The sequence below is a fragment of the Trachypithecus francoisi genome, unplaced genomic scaffold (assembly GCF_009764315.1).
Source record: "Trachypithecus francoisi isolate TF-2019V2 unplaced genomic scaffold, Tfra_2.0 Lachesis_group6, whole genome shotgun sequence".
NCBI lineage: Eukaryota > Metazoa > Chordata > Mammalia > Primates > Cercopithecidae > Trachypithecus > Trachypithecus francoisi.
This window is the reverse complement of record NW_022681471.1, coordinates 20,637,305-20,652,637: the sequence shown is the minus strand read 5'-3', so window position 1 is coordinate 20,652,637 and position 15,333 is coordinate 20,637,305. Positions and strand designations below refer to the sequence as shown.

At 37.6% G+C, this 15,333-nt stretch overlaps 1 long non-coding RNA gene and 1 pseudogene across 3 annotated transcripts in view; both read left to right on the top strand.

Moving 5' to 3' along the window:
• The window catches only part of LOC117077470, a 102,674-nt gene extending 96,197 nt beyond the window's left edge, over positions 1 to 6,477 (top strand). For both annotated transcript variants that reach the window (XR_004434781.1, XR_004434778.1), the window contains one exon: positions 4,995 to 6,477. This is a non-coding gene — a long non-coding RNA (uncharacterized LOC117077470). The remainder of the gene's footprint in view (positions 1 to 4,994) is intronic.
• On the top strand, positions 117 to 625 carry LOC117077468 (annotated as a pseudogene). The gene has a single exon (XR_004434777.1). The product of XR_004434777.1 is annotated as a 40S ribosomal protein S13-like (transcript).
• Positions 6,478 to 15,333: the final 8,856 nt, after the last annotated feature.

The following is a 15,333-nucleotide window of genomic DNA, read 5'->3' as shown; positions in this document are numbered from 1 at the left end:
TTGAACAATGAGAACACATGGACACAGGGAGGGGAACATCACACATCAGGGCCTGTCAGGGGTTGGGGGCTAGGGGCTATACTGATAGCATTAGAAGAAATACCTCTTTTCGCTGCCTGACCGCCGCCATCATGGCTCGCATGCATGCTCCCGGGAAGGGCCTGTCCCAGTCGGCTCTGCCCTATCGACGCAGCGTCCCCACTTGGCTGAAACTGACGTCTGATGATGTGAAGGAGCAGATCTACAAGCTTGCCAAGAAGGCCTGACTCCTTCACAAATTGGTGTGATCCTGAGAGATTCACATGGTGTTGCACAAGTACGTTTTGTGACAGGCAATAAAATCTTAAGAATTCTTAAGTCTAAGGGACTTGCTCCTGATCTTCCTGAAGATCTCTACCATTTAATTAAGAAAGCAGTTGCTGTTCGAAAGCATCTTGAGAGGAACAGAAAAGATAAGGATAATAAATTCCATCTGATTCTGATAGAGAGCCAGATTCACCGTTTGGCTCGATATTATAAGACCAAGTGAGTCCTTCCTCCCAATTGGAAATATGAATCATCTACAGCCTCTGCCCTGGTCGCATAAATTTGTCTGTGTACTCAAGCAATAAAATGATTGTTTAACAACAACAACAAAAAAAAAAAATAGAAGAAATACCTAATGTAGATGGTAGGTTGATGGGTGCAGCAAATCACCATGGCATGTGTATACCTAAGCAACAAACCTGCACAGTCTGCACATGTATCCAAAACTTAAAGTATAATAATAATAAAAAAGAAAATGGTTCATATTCATAAAATATCATTCAAGGTCAAGTTTCGTGACAAAAAAATGCAATTCTAATCCCCCAACTGACTGAATGGATCCCCCACTTCTGCCAAAGAGATTCCAAAGAAACCTGAAAAACTAGTTAAGGCCATAATGGGAAGGAAGTAGGTGGTCAGACATGCCTCATTATACCCTCTCCCATTTGAAGTCCAGGCATAACTGACCAGCATGAACATTAAAATAGATCTTGGCCTGGTGAGGTGGCTCATGCCTATAATATCAACACTTCAGGAGGCTGAGATGGGCGTATCCCTTGAAGTCAGGAGTTCAAGAACAGCCTGGGCAACATGGTGAAACCCTGTCTCTACAAAAAATTCAAAAATTAGCCAGGCATGGTGGCATACACCTTAGTCCTAGCTACTTGGGAGGCTGAGGCAGGAGAATCGCTTGAGCCTGGGAGGCAGAGGTTGCAGTGAGCTGAGATTGTGCCACTGCATTTCAGCCTGGGTGACAAAGTGAGGCCACCTCTCAAAACAAACAAACAAAAGCAAAGAAAAAAAATAGATCTTAACACTAGCACTAACAAAACAGACTCTTTGTAGCAATAAGATACCAAATTCCAACCTGACTCTAGTATAACTTCACATGATAAAAATGGAAATAAAAGTATTTTACTGCAGAGTATTTTTTTTGCCCTATTTTGAAATGGCCCTGCAAAGTCATTGGGAAACATTTGCATCTGTAAAGCATCTCATTAACATAAGTAGATCTTTCTGTTCCAGGCCTTCCAAACCTGAAGAGATTAACTGAGAATCTAGCACCTTTTAAAAGTCTAAATAGAAAACATTTGCCATCTATTATTTCTAAGGCTAGCCACTTATGAGACTTCATCTATGTAATAAAAACCTTAGTCTCCACAACCCCTTATGTTAACCCAGACATTCTTTTCAATTGATTCTGGGTCTTTAAAAAATAACTTAACTCTTCCAAGCAGTTGCCAATCAGAAAATCTTGGAATCCTCTTTTGACCTGTAAGCACCCACTTTCCCCTGCTTTAAGTTGTCCTGCCCTTCTGGACCAAACCAGTGTATACCTCACATGTATTGATTGATGTCTTATATCTCTCTAAAACATAGAAAAGAAAGCTGTACCCCAACCACCTTGAGCACATGTTCTCAGGACCTCTTGAGACCATGTCTTGGGCTGTGGCCACTCCTATTTGGCTTGGAATAAACCTCTTTACATATGTTACAGTTTGGCTTTTTAAATCAACATTAATTGGCACCCTATATATGGGGCCTCAGAGAAGACTCAGAACCCTGAAAGAGTCACCCAAACCCAGAACTAAGGTACCAGTAGGGGCCCATTGAAAGGTCCCCAACTCCAAGCTTCTTCTTGAGTGAAACTGGTAAGTCCTCCTCAGCCCTGAACCTCTTGCTCGGTTGACAGTCCTCTGGTTTATTCTGATCTGGTTCTTTCCCCAGGAAGTTGTTGTTCAGGATCTTAATTTTGATTCAGAGGTGCATTCTGAAGGATCTTTTCCATTGCCTCTTTTTCCCCAAATTAATCTCACTTGGCTTGTTTGTGCATTTGCTTTAGAAACTGAACTGTCCCTTGTGTAAATCAACGAGAGACTGAACTTCTCAGCTCCACTCCACTGAAACGCAGACTACAGTTTGGTTCCTCCCTTAAAGAAAATTTAAAAAAAGGGAAACAAATAATCAAAGAATGAGGAAATACAAAGATAACGACCCCTTTTGGGTATGCTGTTTGGTTTTATGATGCCTCTACTTGCAAGCATTTGTGTAAATGGAAAAGTTTGAAGGCATGCCAGGTTTTCTAATACTCCAGCTGGTTACATATTATGGTCTATTCTTGTGCACATTTTAAACTTGCGGCTAAATTACATCAAGAAAAATTCAGAGGTCAAAAGTCGACCTGCGACTATAGAGTTTTTAAAGTTTTATGTGTATTTCTCTCTTTTCTGCCTGCTTTAAATCTGCTGTTACTTTTCTACTGGGGTTGAGATAAAAACCACTGTCTGCATTCAACCATTTATTTTTCTTTCGTTTTATCAAACTGATGAGTTTGTATTTATCTCATGGTTAGAGTTCTGAAATAAAAGCTATAAGATCTTTGTTTCTATGTGTGTGTATGTGTGTTTAGGTATGTTTGTGTGTATGTACATGCATTTTTTTAATGTGTTGTGGCCACAAAGTACCAAATTGGCTTTACAGTAAAGGAATACTCATAAATTAAGTAAATAAGCCCATTGCTTTTCCAGTTCATGTGACTTAAGTAAATCTTTAACAAATAAGCCTACTTTAAAAATGTCTTCTGAATTGTCAGCACACATTTTGTCTAGATTTACTGGTCAAGTGGTTTTATGTTTATTTCTTGCAGATATTTTATAAGGTGTTAAAGTTTGGCACAGAGGATATGGAAGTATAAATTCAGCCCCAAAGCTATGATCTTTGTGTAATTTTTGATAAATAAGGCATTTTACATTGTTGGTCTAATGAAAACAGCTAAATCCTGAGTTATCAGCAAAAGAACAAAAAACAAAAAAACCCCAACATTTATTTAACTGTAAATTTCATACTTAAACACCTGATATTTACAGGCTATAAAACTGGTTAACAGAGAAATAACTTAAATGATGACTAGCTTTGTCTAATATCACAGTTTTCATAAATACTCTAGGTAAACTATTAAAAATAAATAGTCAAACAAATGCAATGGAATAAATGTTTATAAATAAACTTGTCCTGTAATTTTAAACTCTTAAAGTTATGTTAAGTTGAATAAGAGATAATTATTAAATATCTGGATCATGTCCAATTGTTTTAAAAGATTATACATACAAAAACATTTTCAAACAAATTAATAATAAAATGATTTTCATCTATAAAATGCTCATGTGACAAACAATTTAAGATTTCCTATTTTCTAGGTTTTCACAAAAAATTAAGGTTACTAAAAATAAAAATTGAATTGAATATATAATTCTACATATAAAAAAATGCCAAAGAAAGGTGTATTCCGATGAAAATAAGAAAAATTATAAGACATAAAAATGTGTTCTTAATAAAAGGAAAATAATTTTTGTCTAATTCAAAGGTTACTTTGAAACAAGGTAAGATGAGCTGATAACTAGTAAGTAAAAGAAATGTAAAGAAAGCTATAGCTATAAAAGCAGTACTTTTGGTAATAGAGTTTAGAAAGAAAATAATTTTGTGTGAAAAAGAATCTTGTATGATAAATTTTTGTCCTAGAATAAAACAAAGTTCAAGCATGTCATAAATAGTATGTGTGATTCATAATAGGGTTCATAAAAAACAGAATTTATAAAAGAAATTTTGTATGTGATTAAGTTGGCTATACTGGAAAGGAAATTATTTATAATCATCCTTCTAGAAATTGTGCTTTGATACTAAAAATACACTAATATAAAACTAAAGTCTTGGTTGGAATAGATTTTCTTAAAATATTGAGTTACTCAATGAAATTGCAAGAAGTTTTAAATTTTTAATTATGTAATCATTTTCAAACTTGAAATTTCTGAGATTGATATCTTAGAAGTTCAAATTCTACTGTACCCTGCTGTTTTTAGCCTTTCTCTCTTTGAGAAGGCCTGGGATGCAGGTTTAACTCTCAGGTTATTCAAATAAGCTTCCCATAAGGAAAAAGTAATTGCTACCATAGGTCTTTTATGTTGTTGTTGTTTTACTTTTTTTGTGATTAGCCTAAGGAACAGCGATTTTACATTTTATCGAAATAATTCCTGTGTTTTTTTAATTAGGTGTTTAAAAAAAACTTAAAAAACTAAACTTAGAAAGGGTTAATGTTTTTATATTTGTGTAACTTCCTATATTGTTGTTGAAGTCTTTTGATTATGACTCTTGTTAAATGATTAACTATTATTTTATAATGTTATATGGCTCTGTTTTAATAAAATTTTGAGACTTTTAACGTTTTTGACAAATATCCTCAAAATCAAATCCCAAATTAAGTCTCTGACTTGGACTTACTGCTGGACGCTTATTAAAACTATAAAAATTAATCACCCTAAGGATATAGAATCTTTCCACAGCTGCCAACAAGTCATAAACTCCAGTATCACCACTGCCAGCCTGACAATTAGACATTAGTTGAGAGACTCCCTCTAACCCCACTTAAAAACTGTCTGTATGAAATGTTATTAACTAACCCTTGTGCTGTTAAGTTGCAGGGCTTTGACTCCTGGGTACATGTATCTCTTCTGAAAGGGAACCCTGATGCCTACTGAATCTTAACAGTCAACGTTGATATCTGGCATCAAATTCAAGTTGACCAAAGTTCCATCTTCTGACCTCGGAGAAGATGACAGTCAAAATGAACTGCTTCATGTGACACTGGACCAGGCCTATATACAAAGGCATAAATAATCATTGAATAATGTTTCCTCTATCTAAATATAATTTGTTCTATGCCTTACTAGATAAATGTTTAGTTACCTATGAGTTTCTTTTCCTGCCTTTGTCAGAGCTAGGCAGGGCTTAAGTCCCTTTTGTTTAAACATTACTAACTTGATACATAGCTTGCAAAATTGGGTAAAACAACAAAGGTTACTTTTTCGCTCTCTCTCTGCTTAATATCTCTGAAATTTAAAACTATTTAGAATCCCACTGGCCCAATCTATTTTCAATGCTAATGCTCCACTGCTAAAACTATATAAGCACCTTCCCCCTAGGCTCAGGCACTATCTTGGAAGAGGTAAGTGTATAAGGTGATTTTTGAGCAACAAAATTAATTTAGATTTTCCAAATCAAAAATGGGCACACAGATGCCCAAACAGTTGGCAAAATAAGATACTTTACCTCCTGGACCAGTATGTGGTCCCTTTTCATCCATCCCAACCATAATTTCTTCTTCCCGTAGAATTAAAAGAAAATTGCAAAGAGGATATGAACATACCTGGTAAGAAAACCTCCTGGGTATAGTGCTCCCAGTTATGAGATTTATGCAGATGTTATATAAAGTTTTTAAAATCAAACACCTTAGGACAGACTATTAAAAAGACTGCCAAAAGCATTGTGACACAACAAAAGTGTCTAAATTCTGTAGCTTAAAAAGTTTTAACAAAATACTTATGTTTTGCAAGCTAATTGCTACAAGTCTATAACTAAAACATGTATTAACTGATGTCTTAGGTCTCCCTAAAATATATAAAACCAAGTTGTAAACCAATCACCTTGGGCACCTGTTGTCAGGACCTCTTGAGACTGTGCTTTGGGCCATGGTCGCTCATATTTGGCTCAGAATAAAATTTAAAGAATATTTTACAGAGTTATGTTTTTCTTGTTGGCTTTTTCATAAAATATAAAATGTTTGAGAAAGGCACTTCTCAAGTGGCCAAGTGAGGATATTCTAGCTTAATGCGTAGAATTTACAGCTAAGTCAATTTTGTAACCTTGCCTTTTGACTTTTGGTTCTTGACGCTTACATTACAAAATTTTAAGGTTTGATAAATGCCTGCTCCACTTCCATTCCCATCTGGCCTAGAATATTTAAATTGGCTATAAGTCTTTTGGCTCTAAATCTGTTGGCTGTGAATCCCCACCAAGGGATAGGATGGACCCAGGGCAGATAACCACACAACTCCAGCAATGGTATGGGACAAAATGATAGTTTGGCCATTGATGTGCTTCTGGGAATTTTTTTTTTTTTTTTTTATGAAGACTTGCTCTGTTGCCCAAGCTGGAGTGCAGTGGTGCATTCTAGGCTCACTGCAACCTCTGCCTCCTGGGTTCAAGTGATTCTCCTGCCTCAGCCTCCCAAATAGCTGGTATTACCGGCATGCACCACCACACCTGGCCAATTTTTGTATTTTTTTTTTTTTTTTTTGAGACAGAGTCTCGCTCTGTCATCCAGGCTGGAGAGCAGTGGCATGATCTCGGCTCACTGCAACCTCCGCCTCCCGGGTTCAAGCAATTCTCCTGCCTCAGCCTCCTGAGTAGCTGGGATTATAGGCATGCACCACCAGGCCCAGCTAATTTTTGTATTTTTTGTAGAGATGGGATTTCACCATGTTGGTCATGACCTCGTGATCCACCTGCCTCAGCCTCCCAAAGTGATGGACTATAGGCATGAACCACCGTGCCTGGCCTAATTTTTGCATTTTTAGTAGAGACTGGGTTTCACAATGTTGGCCAGGCTGGTCTCGAACTCCTGACTTCGGGTGATCCACCTGCCTCGACCTCCCAAAGTGCTGGGATAACAGGTGTGAGCCACCATGCTTGGCCTCCTCTACTAAATCCTGACCAGAAAAATCAAATTCTAACCCCCAATCAACTGAATTCCCCTCCATTCATCTGCCAAGGGGATTCCAAATAATCCTGAAAAACTAGTTCAGATCATGACAATTAATATTAAAACAGATCTTAAAACTGACAAAACAGATTCTTTGTAGCAATAAGATACCAAATTCCAACCTGCCTCTAGTATGACTTCACATGATAAAAAAGGAAATAAAAATATTTTACTCCCAAAATAGGTTTCTTTGACATATTTTGAAATGGCCCTGCAAGGCAATTGGGCAAATTTTGCATCTGTAAAGCATCTCATTAACATAACTAGATCTTTCCCCTTACAGGCCCTCCTACACCTGAAGAGATTAACTGAGATTCTAGCACCTTTTGAAGTCTACTTAGGAAACATTCACCATTTGTTATCTCTGAGGGCAGCCACTTATGAGACTTCATCTATGTAATAAAAACCTTGGTCTCCACAGCCCCTTATGTTAACCCAGACGCTCCGTTCTATTGATTCCAGGCCTTCCCCTTGCCTTCTACCATGATTGTAAGTTTCCTGAGGCCTCCACAGCCATGCTTCCTGTAGAGGCTGTGTAAGTGTGAGTCAATTAAATGTCTTTAGTCTTTAAACCTATAAATATCTTTGTAACAACTTCCTTAGCTACAATCTATAAGTTATTATAGATTACACAGTCTCAGGTATTTCTTAATAGCAATGCAAGAATGCACTAATACAAACTCTGTTTTGGTCTGGCCTGTGGCTGCTTCCATATTCCTCTTTCCTAGGCCCATCTATAAGGAGATTCTGCCAAGGTGAAATAAAGACTGATAAAATTCCTTACTAGCAAACTTGTATTACAAGAAATAACTAAAAACAGTCCTTCAGTCTAAAAGGAAATGACTCTATATGGTGACTTGAATCCACAAGAACAAATGAAGAGCACAAGAAATGGTAAATAGCTGGGTTAATATAAAAAAGACTCTATGTATTGTTTTTCCATTTTTCTATGTTATCTAAATGACCTAAGATTATGTGAAGCAATAATTATTACATTGTGTTGTTGGCTTTAAAACGTATAAATGTAATTTATATAATAACAGCCCAATGTTGGGGGGGGGTTTGGAAATAAATATGAGCAAAGTTTCTATGTTTTACTTGAAGTAAGTTAGTATTAAGCCGATGTATATTCTGATAGGTTAAATGCATATTGTAACCCTTACAACAACTATTAAAATAAATCAAAAACATAATTAAAAATTCAAAGAGAAGTTAAAGTGGTACATAAAAATATTTAGTGAATATGTAGTGAGAAGTTAAAAATATTTACTGAACACAAAAGAATGCGGTCAATCTGGAACAGAGGAACAAATCCAGACAGGAGATATATAGAAACCAAATACCAAAATGGCAAATTCAGATTCAACTATATCAAAAATTACATTAAATTTTAGTAATTTAAACACCAAAATTAAAAGGCAGAGATTATTAGGTGGGATAAAAAAGCAAGATCTGAGTTTATGCTACCTATAGGAGACCAGTCTTAAATCAAACACCCAAATAGGTTGAAAGTAAAAGGATGGAAAAAAGATACACAGTGTTAATGGTAATCATAAGAAAGCTAGAGTGGCTATATTAATATCTGAAGAAATAGATTTATGGCAAGGCTTCATGATAAGATATTATGAAATACACAGATAAAAATTACATAATAGTGCCAGAGTTAGTATATCCAGAAGCTAGATCAGTCATAAATGTATATATGCCTGCAACAAAGCCTCAAAATACATAAAGCAAAAAGTGCCATAAACAAAAGAAGGCCTACACAATTCAGCAATAATAATGCGGCATTTTGCTGGGTGCAGTGGCTCACGCCTGTAATCTCAACACTTTGGGAGGCAGAGACGGGTGGATCACCTGAGGTCAGGAGTTCGAGACCAGCCTGGCCAACATGGTGAAACCCCATCTCTACTAAAAATTCAATAATTAGCTAGGCATGGTGCCAGCACCTGTAATCTCAGCTACTCGGGAGGCTGAGGCAGGAGAATTGCTTGACCCAGGAGGTGGAGGTTGCAGTGAGCCGAGTTTGTGCCATTGCACTCCAGCCTGGGCAACAGAGCGAGACTCCATCTCATTAAAAAAAAAAAAAAAAGGGGGGGCATTTTTATTCCTCATTCTCAATAACTGGTAGAGCAAGTGGACAGAAAACCCGCAAGAATATATAACACTTGAAAAGACAACATCAACTAACTTCACCTAACTGATATATAAAATCATTTCACACAAGCCTGTGGCATACACCTGCTTTTCATGTACACATGGAACATTATGACAGAACATGTGATGGACCACAAAACAAGCCTCAGGAAGTTTAAAGATTCCTGTCATACAAAGTATGAATGGAAGTAAATTAGAAAATAATAAAAGAATAAAATCTGGATATCCACAAATTCCACAGAATTATACACCATAGTTCTGAATAACAAATGGGATGGGTCAAGGAAGAAATCATGAAGGAAATTAGGAAATATTTTTAGTAGAATGAAATTTAAACAACATATCAAAATTTATGGACTGCAGCTAAGGCAGTACTTACAAAGATATTTATAGGTTTAAACACTATATCAGAAAAGAATGATTTCAAACCTCATTTGCCCTTTTAGAAGCTAGGAAAAAAAAAAAAAAACAAAAAACTAGGTCCAAAGCAAGCAGAAGAAAGTAAATCAGTAAGATTAGAATATAAATGAATGAAATAGAAAACAGTAAAGCAAGGAAGAAAGTCAATAAAATCAAAATTCATTCCATGAAAAAAATACAAAAATTGAAAAACATTTATTTATTTATTTTGAGATGGAGTCTCGCTCTGTCACCCAGGCTGGAGTACAATGGCATGATCTCGGCTAACTGCAACCTCCACCTCCTGGGTTCAGGAGATGTTCCTGCCTCAGCCTCTCAAATAGCTGGGACTACCAGTGCATGCCACCACACCTGGCTAATTTTTGTGTTTTTGGTAGAGATGTGGTTTCATCATGTTGGCCAGGCTGGTCTCAAACTTCTGACCTCAAGAGATCTGCCGTCCTTGGCCTCACAAAATCCTGGGATTACAGGTGCAAACCACCATGCCCTGCCAAAAAATATTTATTTAAAAGTCCAAGAAAACACACACACACACACACACTTTTGGGTCCAAGGGAGCAGGATCACTTGAAGCCAGAAGTTCAAGACCAGCCTGGGCAACAAATGAAGACCCTGTCTCTACAAAAAATTTAAAAATTAGCTAGGCATGGTGGCATGTGCCTGGAGTACCAGCTATGTGGTAGGCTGAGGTGAAAGATTGCTTGGGCCCAGGAGTCTGAGACTTCAGTGAGCTACAGTCACCTCACTGCATTCCAGTTTGGGCAATAGGGTGAGACCCCTGCCCCAATCTCTTTAAAAGAAATTTAAAAAAGAGAACAGGTACAAACTATCAAACTCAGTGATGAAAATGGGACACTGGGATACTACTGATCCTACATAAATTAAAAGGATTGTAAGGGAATATTATGAATCTGACAGAAAATTACAAAAATTAGATGATGTGGTCAAATTTCTCAAAGGACACAAATTAGTAAAACTTATTTAAGAATAAATTAAAAATCTGGCCAGGTGCAGTGGCTCACACCTGTAATTCCAGCACTTTGGGAGGCCGAGGTGGGCGGATCACCTGAGGTCGGGAGTTGGAGACCAGCCTGGCCAATATGGTGAAACCCCGTCTCTACTAAAAATACAAAAAAAAAAAAAAAAAAAAAAAAAAAGAAAAGAAAAAAAGCCAGGTGTGGTGGCAGGTGCCTGTAATCCCAGCTACTCAGGAGGCTGAAGCAAGAGAATCACTTAAACCCAGGAGGCAGAGGTTGCGGTGAGCCGAGATAGTGCCATTGCATTCCAGCCTGGGCTACAAGAGCAAGGCTCTGTCTCAAAAACAAAAACCAAACCAAAACAAAAAAACCATAAAAAATCTGACTAGACCTACGACAGAAGTAAATATATTAATAATCAAAAGTATTTACACTAAGAAAAATCCCAGCCCAGTTGGCTTCACTGGTGGATTATATTAAATATTTTTAAAAGAAATAATAATGCCAGTACTTCACAACTGTTTCAGAAATAGAGGCTGAGAAAACACTTCTGATTCACCCTGTGAAGCCAGTGTTATTCTGACACCAAAGCCAGAAAAAGACATCAGAATAACAGAAGACCCTTTATATCCTTCATGGACATGGATATAACACTTAAAATATTAGTAAACTTAATCCAACAACATATAAATAAGATTGTATGTCGTGACCAAGTGGGATTAATCCCATGAAAACTGAATGGGCTTAATGTTCAAAAGTCAACTAAGTACTGCACAATATTAGTAGAATATAGGATTAAAATCACATGAAACACACATTTATGATAAATAGCCTCAACAAGCTAGGAGTAGAAGAAGACTTCCGCAAATTGATAAAGGGCATCCATGAGAAACCCAGAGCTAACAACACAGCTAATGTTGAAGAAATGTATTGTTTCCTCCCTCCTAAGATCACTAACAAGGCACAGATGTTCATTTTACTAACAAGGCACAGATGTTCACTTTTGCCACTTGTGTTTTAACATTTTACTGGATTTTTTAGCCAGTGCAATCAAGTTCAAAGATACATTAAATGCATTTGGATTATAAAGGAAATATTAAAATGCCTTTTTTTCTAGAAAACATCAAGGAATTCATGAAAACTACTAGAACTAGTAATTGAGTTTTATAAATTTACATCACACAATATCAATACACAAAATTGATATTTCTATATACTAGCAATTAATCAGAAAATTGAATTAAAAATACAATGCCATTCACCACAACATCAACAAGAAAAAAAATACTTAGGGTTAAAATTGACAAAAGAGCCAGGCGCAGTCGCTGGTGCCAGTAATCCCAGCTACTGGGGAGGCTGAGACAGGAGAGTAGCTTGAACCCTGGCAGCAGAGGTTTCAGTGAGCCAAGATCGTGCCACTGCACTCTAGCCTGGGAGACAGAGTGAGATTCTGTCTCAAAATAATAACAAAAAAAAATTGAAAAAAGAAGCACAAGACTTGTCCATGAACTATAGTTGAGAGAACACTGTTGAGAGAAATCAAAGAAGGTAATGAACAGAGACACATTCCATGTTTATAAATTGAAATGCTCATTATTGTTAAGATGGCAATTGTACCTAAATTTATTTATAAATTCAAATCAATCCCCATCAAAATTCCAATAGAAATTGATAGGACGATTTTCAAATTTATATGGAAATGCAAATAACCTAGAATAGCCAAAACAATTTTTGCAAAAGTACAAAGTTGAAAGATATGCTAACTAATTGCAAAACTTACCGTAAGACCATAGTAGACCGGGCACGGTGGCTCACGCCTGTAATCCCAGCACTTTGGGAGGTCGAGGCAGGCGGATCACGAGGTCAGGAGATCGAGACCATCCTGGCTAACACAGTGAAACCCCGTCTCTACTAAAAATGCAAAAAATTAGCCGGGCATGGCGGTGCGCGCCTGTAGTCCCAGCTACTTGGGAGGCTGAGGCGGGAGAATGGCGTGAACCCGGGAGGTGGAGCTTGCAGTGAGCCAAGATCACGCCACTGCACTCCAGCCTGGGCGACTGAGCGAGACTCCGTCTCAACAACAACAACAACAACAACAACAACAACAACAACAACAAAAGACCATAGTAATCAGGAAAGTATAGAATTGGCAAAAGTATAAGCATATACATAAATGGAACAGAATGGAGAGTACAGAGATAAATCCTTACATCTGTATTCATTTGATTTTTGGCAAAGATACTAGCACAAATCATTAAGAAAAAAGAGAATCTTCTCAGGGAATGGTGCTGGAACATTTGGTTATCCACATGCAACAAGTGAACTTAAACCTCACATCATCACACATAGAGGTTAACTCAGAATGAACCACAGACCTAAACTTTTTTTTCTTTTTCTTTTTTTGAGACAGAGTCTCGCTCTGTCGCCCAGGCTGGAGTGCAGTGGCGTGATCTCAGCTCACTGCAACCTCTGCCTCCCAGGGTTAAGTGATTCTCCTGCCTCAGCCTCCCGAGTAGCTGGGATTACAAGTGTGTGCCACCAAACCCAGCTAATTTTTGTATTATTAGTAGAGACAAGGTTTTACCATTTTGGCCAGGCTAGTCTCGAACTCCTGACCTCAGATGATCCACCCGCCTCGGCGTCCCAAAGTGCTGGGATTACAGGTGTGAGTCACCACGCCTGGCCACACAGACCCTAGTATATAAGCAAAAACTATAAAACTTCTAGAAGGAAATCGGAGAAAATCTTTGTTTTTGGATTAGGCTAATCCATAAACAAAAGAGTGACAAATTGAATTGGACGTAGTCAAAATTATAAAATTCTGCTTTTCAAAAGACACTGTTAATAGAATGAAAATGTAAGCCATGGCTTATACAAATATTTCTAAAACGTATATTTGTTAGAGGACTTGTATGCAAGTCTTCTGTAAAGAACTTTCAAAACTCAATAATAAAAAAAAAAAATTAGGTAGATTTGTTGTAACAAAATACCATAGACTGGGTGGCTTAAACAACAAGTATTCATTCCTCACCATTCTGGAGGCTGAGAAGTCCAAGATCAAGGTGACAGCAAAACTAGTGTCTGGTGAGGGACTGTTTCCTGACTTAGAGACAGCTTCCATCTTATTATATCCTCACATGGCTAAGAGAGAGATCATCTTTGTCATGCCTCGTCTCAGACACCAATCCCATTCCTGAGGGCTCTACCCTCATGAACTAATTCCCAGGGGCTCACCTCCAACTATCATCATATTGGGAATTAGGCTACAAGATTCAAATTTAGGAGACATTCAGTTCATAACAATGAGTCAAATATTTAATAGATACTTTACTAAAGAAGATATATGCATAGATAAAAATACATGAAAATATGCCCAAACATCATTAGCTATTAAGAAAATGCAAATTGAAACCATAAGGTGATAAAACTACACACATTAGAATGGCTATATAAGAAAACCAGACAATTCACATTTTTGAGGGTGCGGTGACACTGGAAAGTTCAGTCAAGCAAGTGAGAATGTAAAATTTTTTCACTATTTTGGAGAAAAGCTTGACTATTTATTTTTCTTTTTTTCTTTATTTATTTATTTTTTTTTGAGGCAGAGTCTTGCTCTGTCACCCAGGCTGGAGTGCAATGGCACGATCTTGGCTCACTGCAATTCCACCTCCCAGGTTTAAGCAATTCTCCCGTCTCAGCCTCCCAAGTAGCTGGGACTACAGGTGCCCACCACCATGACTGGCTAATTTTTGTATTTTTAGTAGAGACGGGGTTTCGCCATGTTGTCCAGGCTGGTCTCGAACTCCTGACCTCAAGTGATCTGCCTGCCTTGGCATCCCAAAGTGCTGGGATTACAGGCACAAGCAATTTATTTAAAAATAAAACATAAACTTAGGATATGACCCAGCTATTCTCCTTTAAGGTATCTACTTGTCCTAAACCATTCATGCTTCTATAACAAAATACCACAGACTGGGTAATTTATAAGCAATAGAAATTTATTTCTCACAGTTTTGGAGGCTGGGAAGTTCCAGATCAAGGTACTGGCAGGTTTGGTATCAGGCGAGGGTCCAGTATCTTGCCTTCCAAGCTGGTGCCCTGTTGCTGCACCTTCTGGAAGGGATAAATGCTGTGTCCTCACATGATGGAAGCAACAGGAAGGGATGAACCCACTCCTTCAAATCATTTCATAAGGGCCCTAATTCTGTCCCTGGGGCTCTTCTTCTGTGACTTAATTATTTCCTAAAGGCCCCATCTCTCAGTACTATCATACTGTTGATTAAGTTTCAACATATGAATTTTGGAGGACACATTCTAAATACAACACTATCCAAGGGAAATGAAAATATATGTCCGCACAAAGACATACCACATATTTGTAGTAGCATTATTTATTGCAGCCTAGACCTGGAAAAAAATCCAAATTTCCATCGCCAGGTGTGTGAATAAACAAAATGTGACATATCTATTAGTCAGGGTTCTTTAGAGGACAGAACTAACAGGATAGATGAATATATGAAGGGGAGTTTGTTAAGATAATTGACTCACACGGTCAAAGGGTGAAGTGCCACAATAGGCCATCTGCAAGCTGAAGAATCAGGAAGCCATTCCAAGTCCCCAAACCATAAAGTAGGGAAGCTGGCGAGGCCTGGTGGCTCA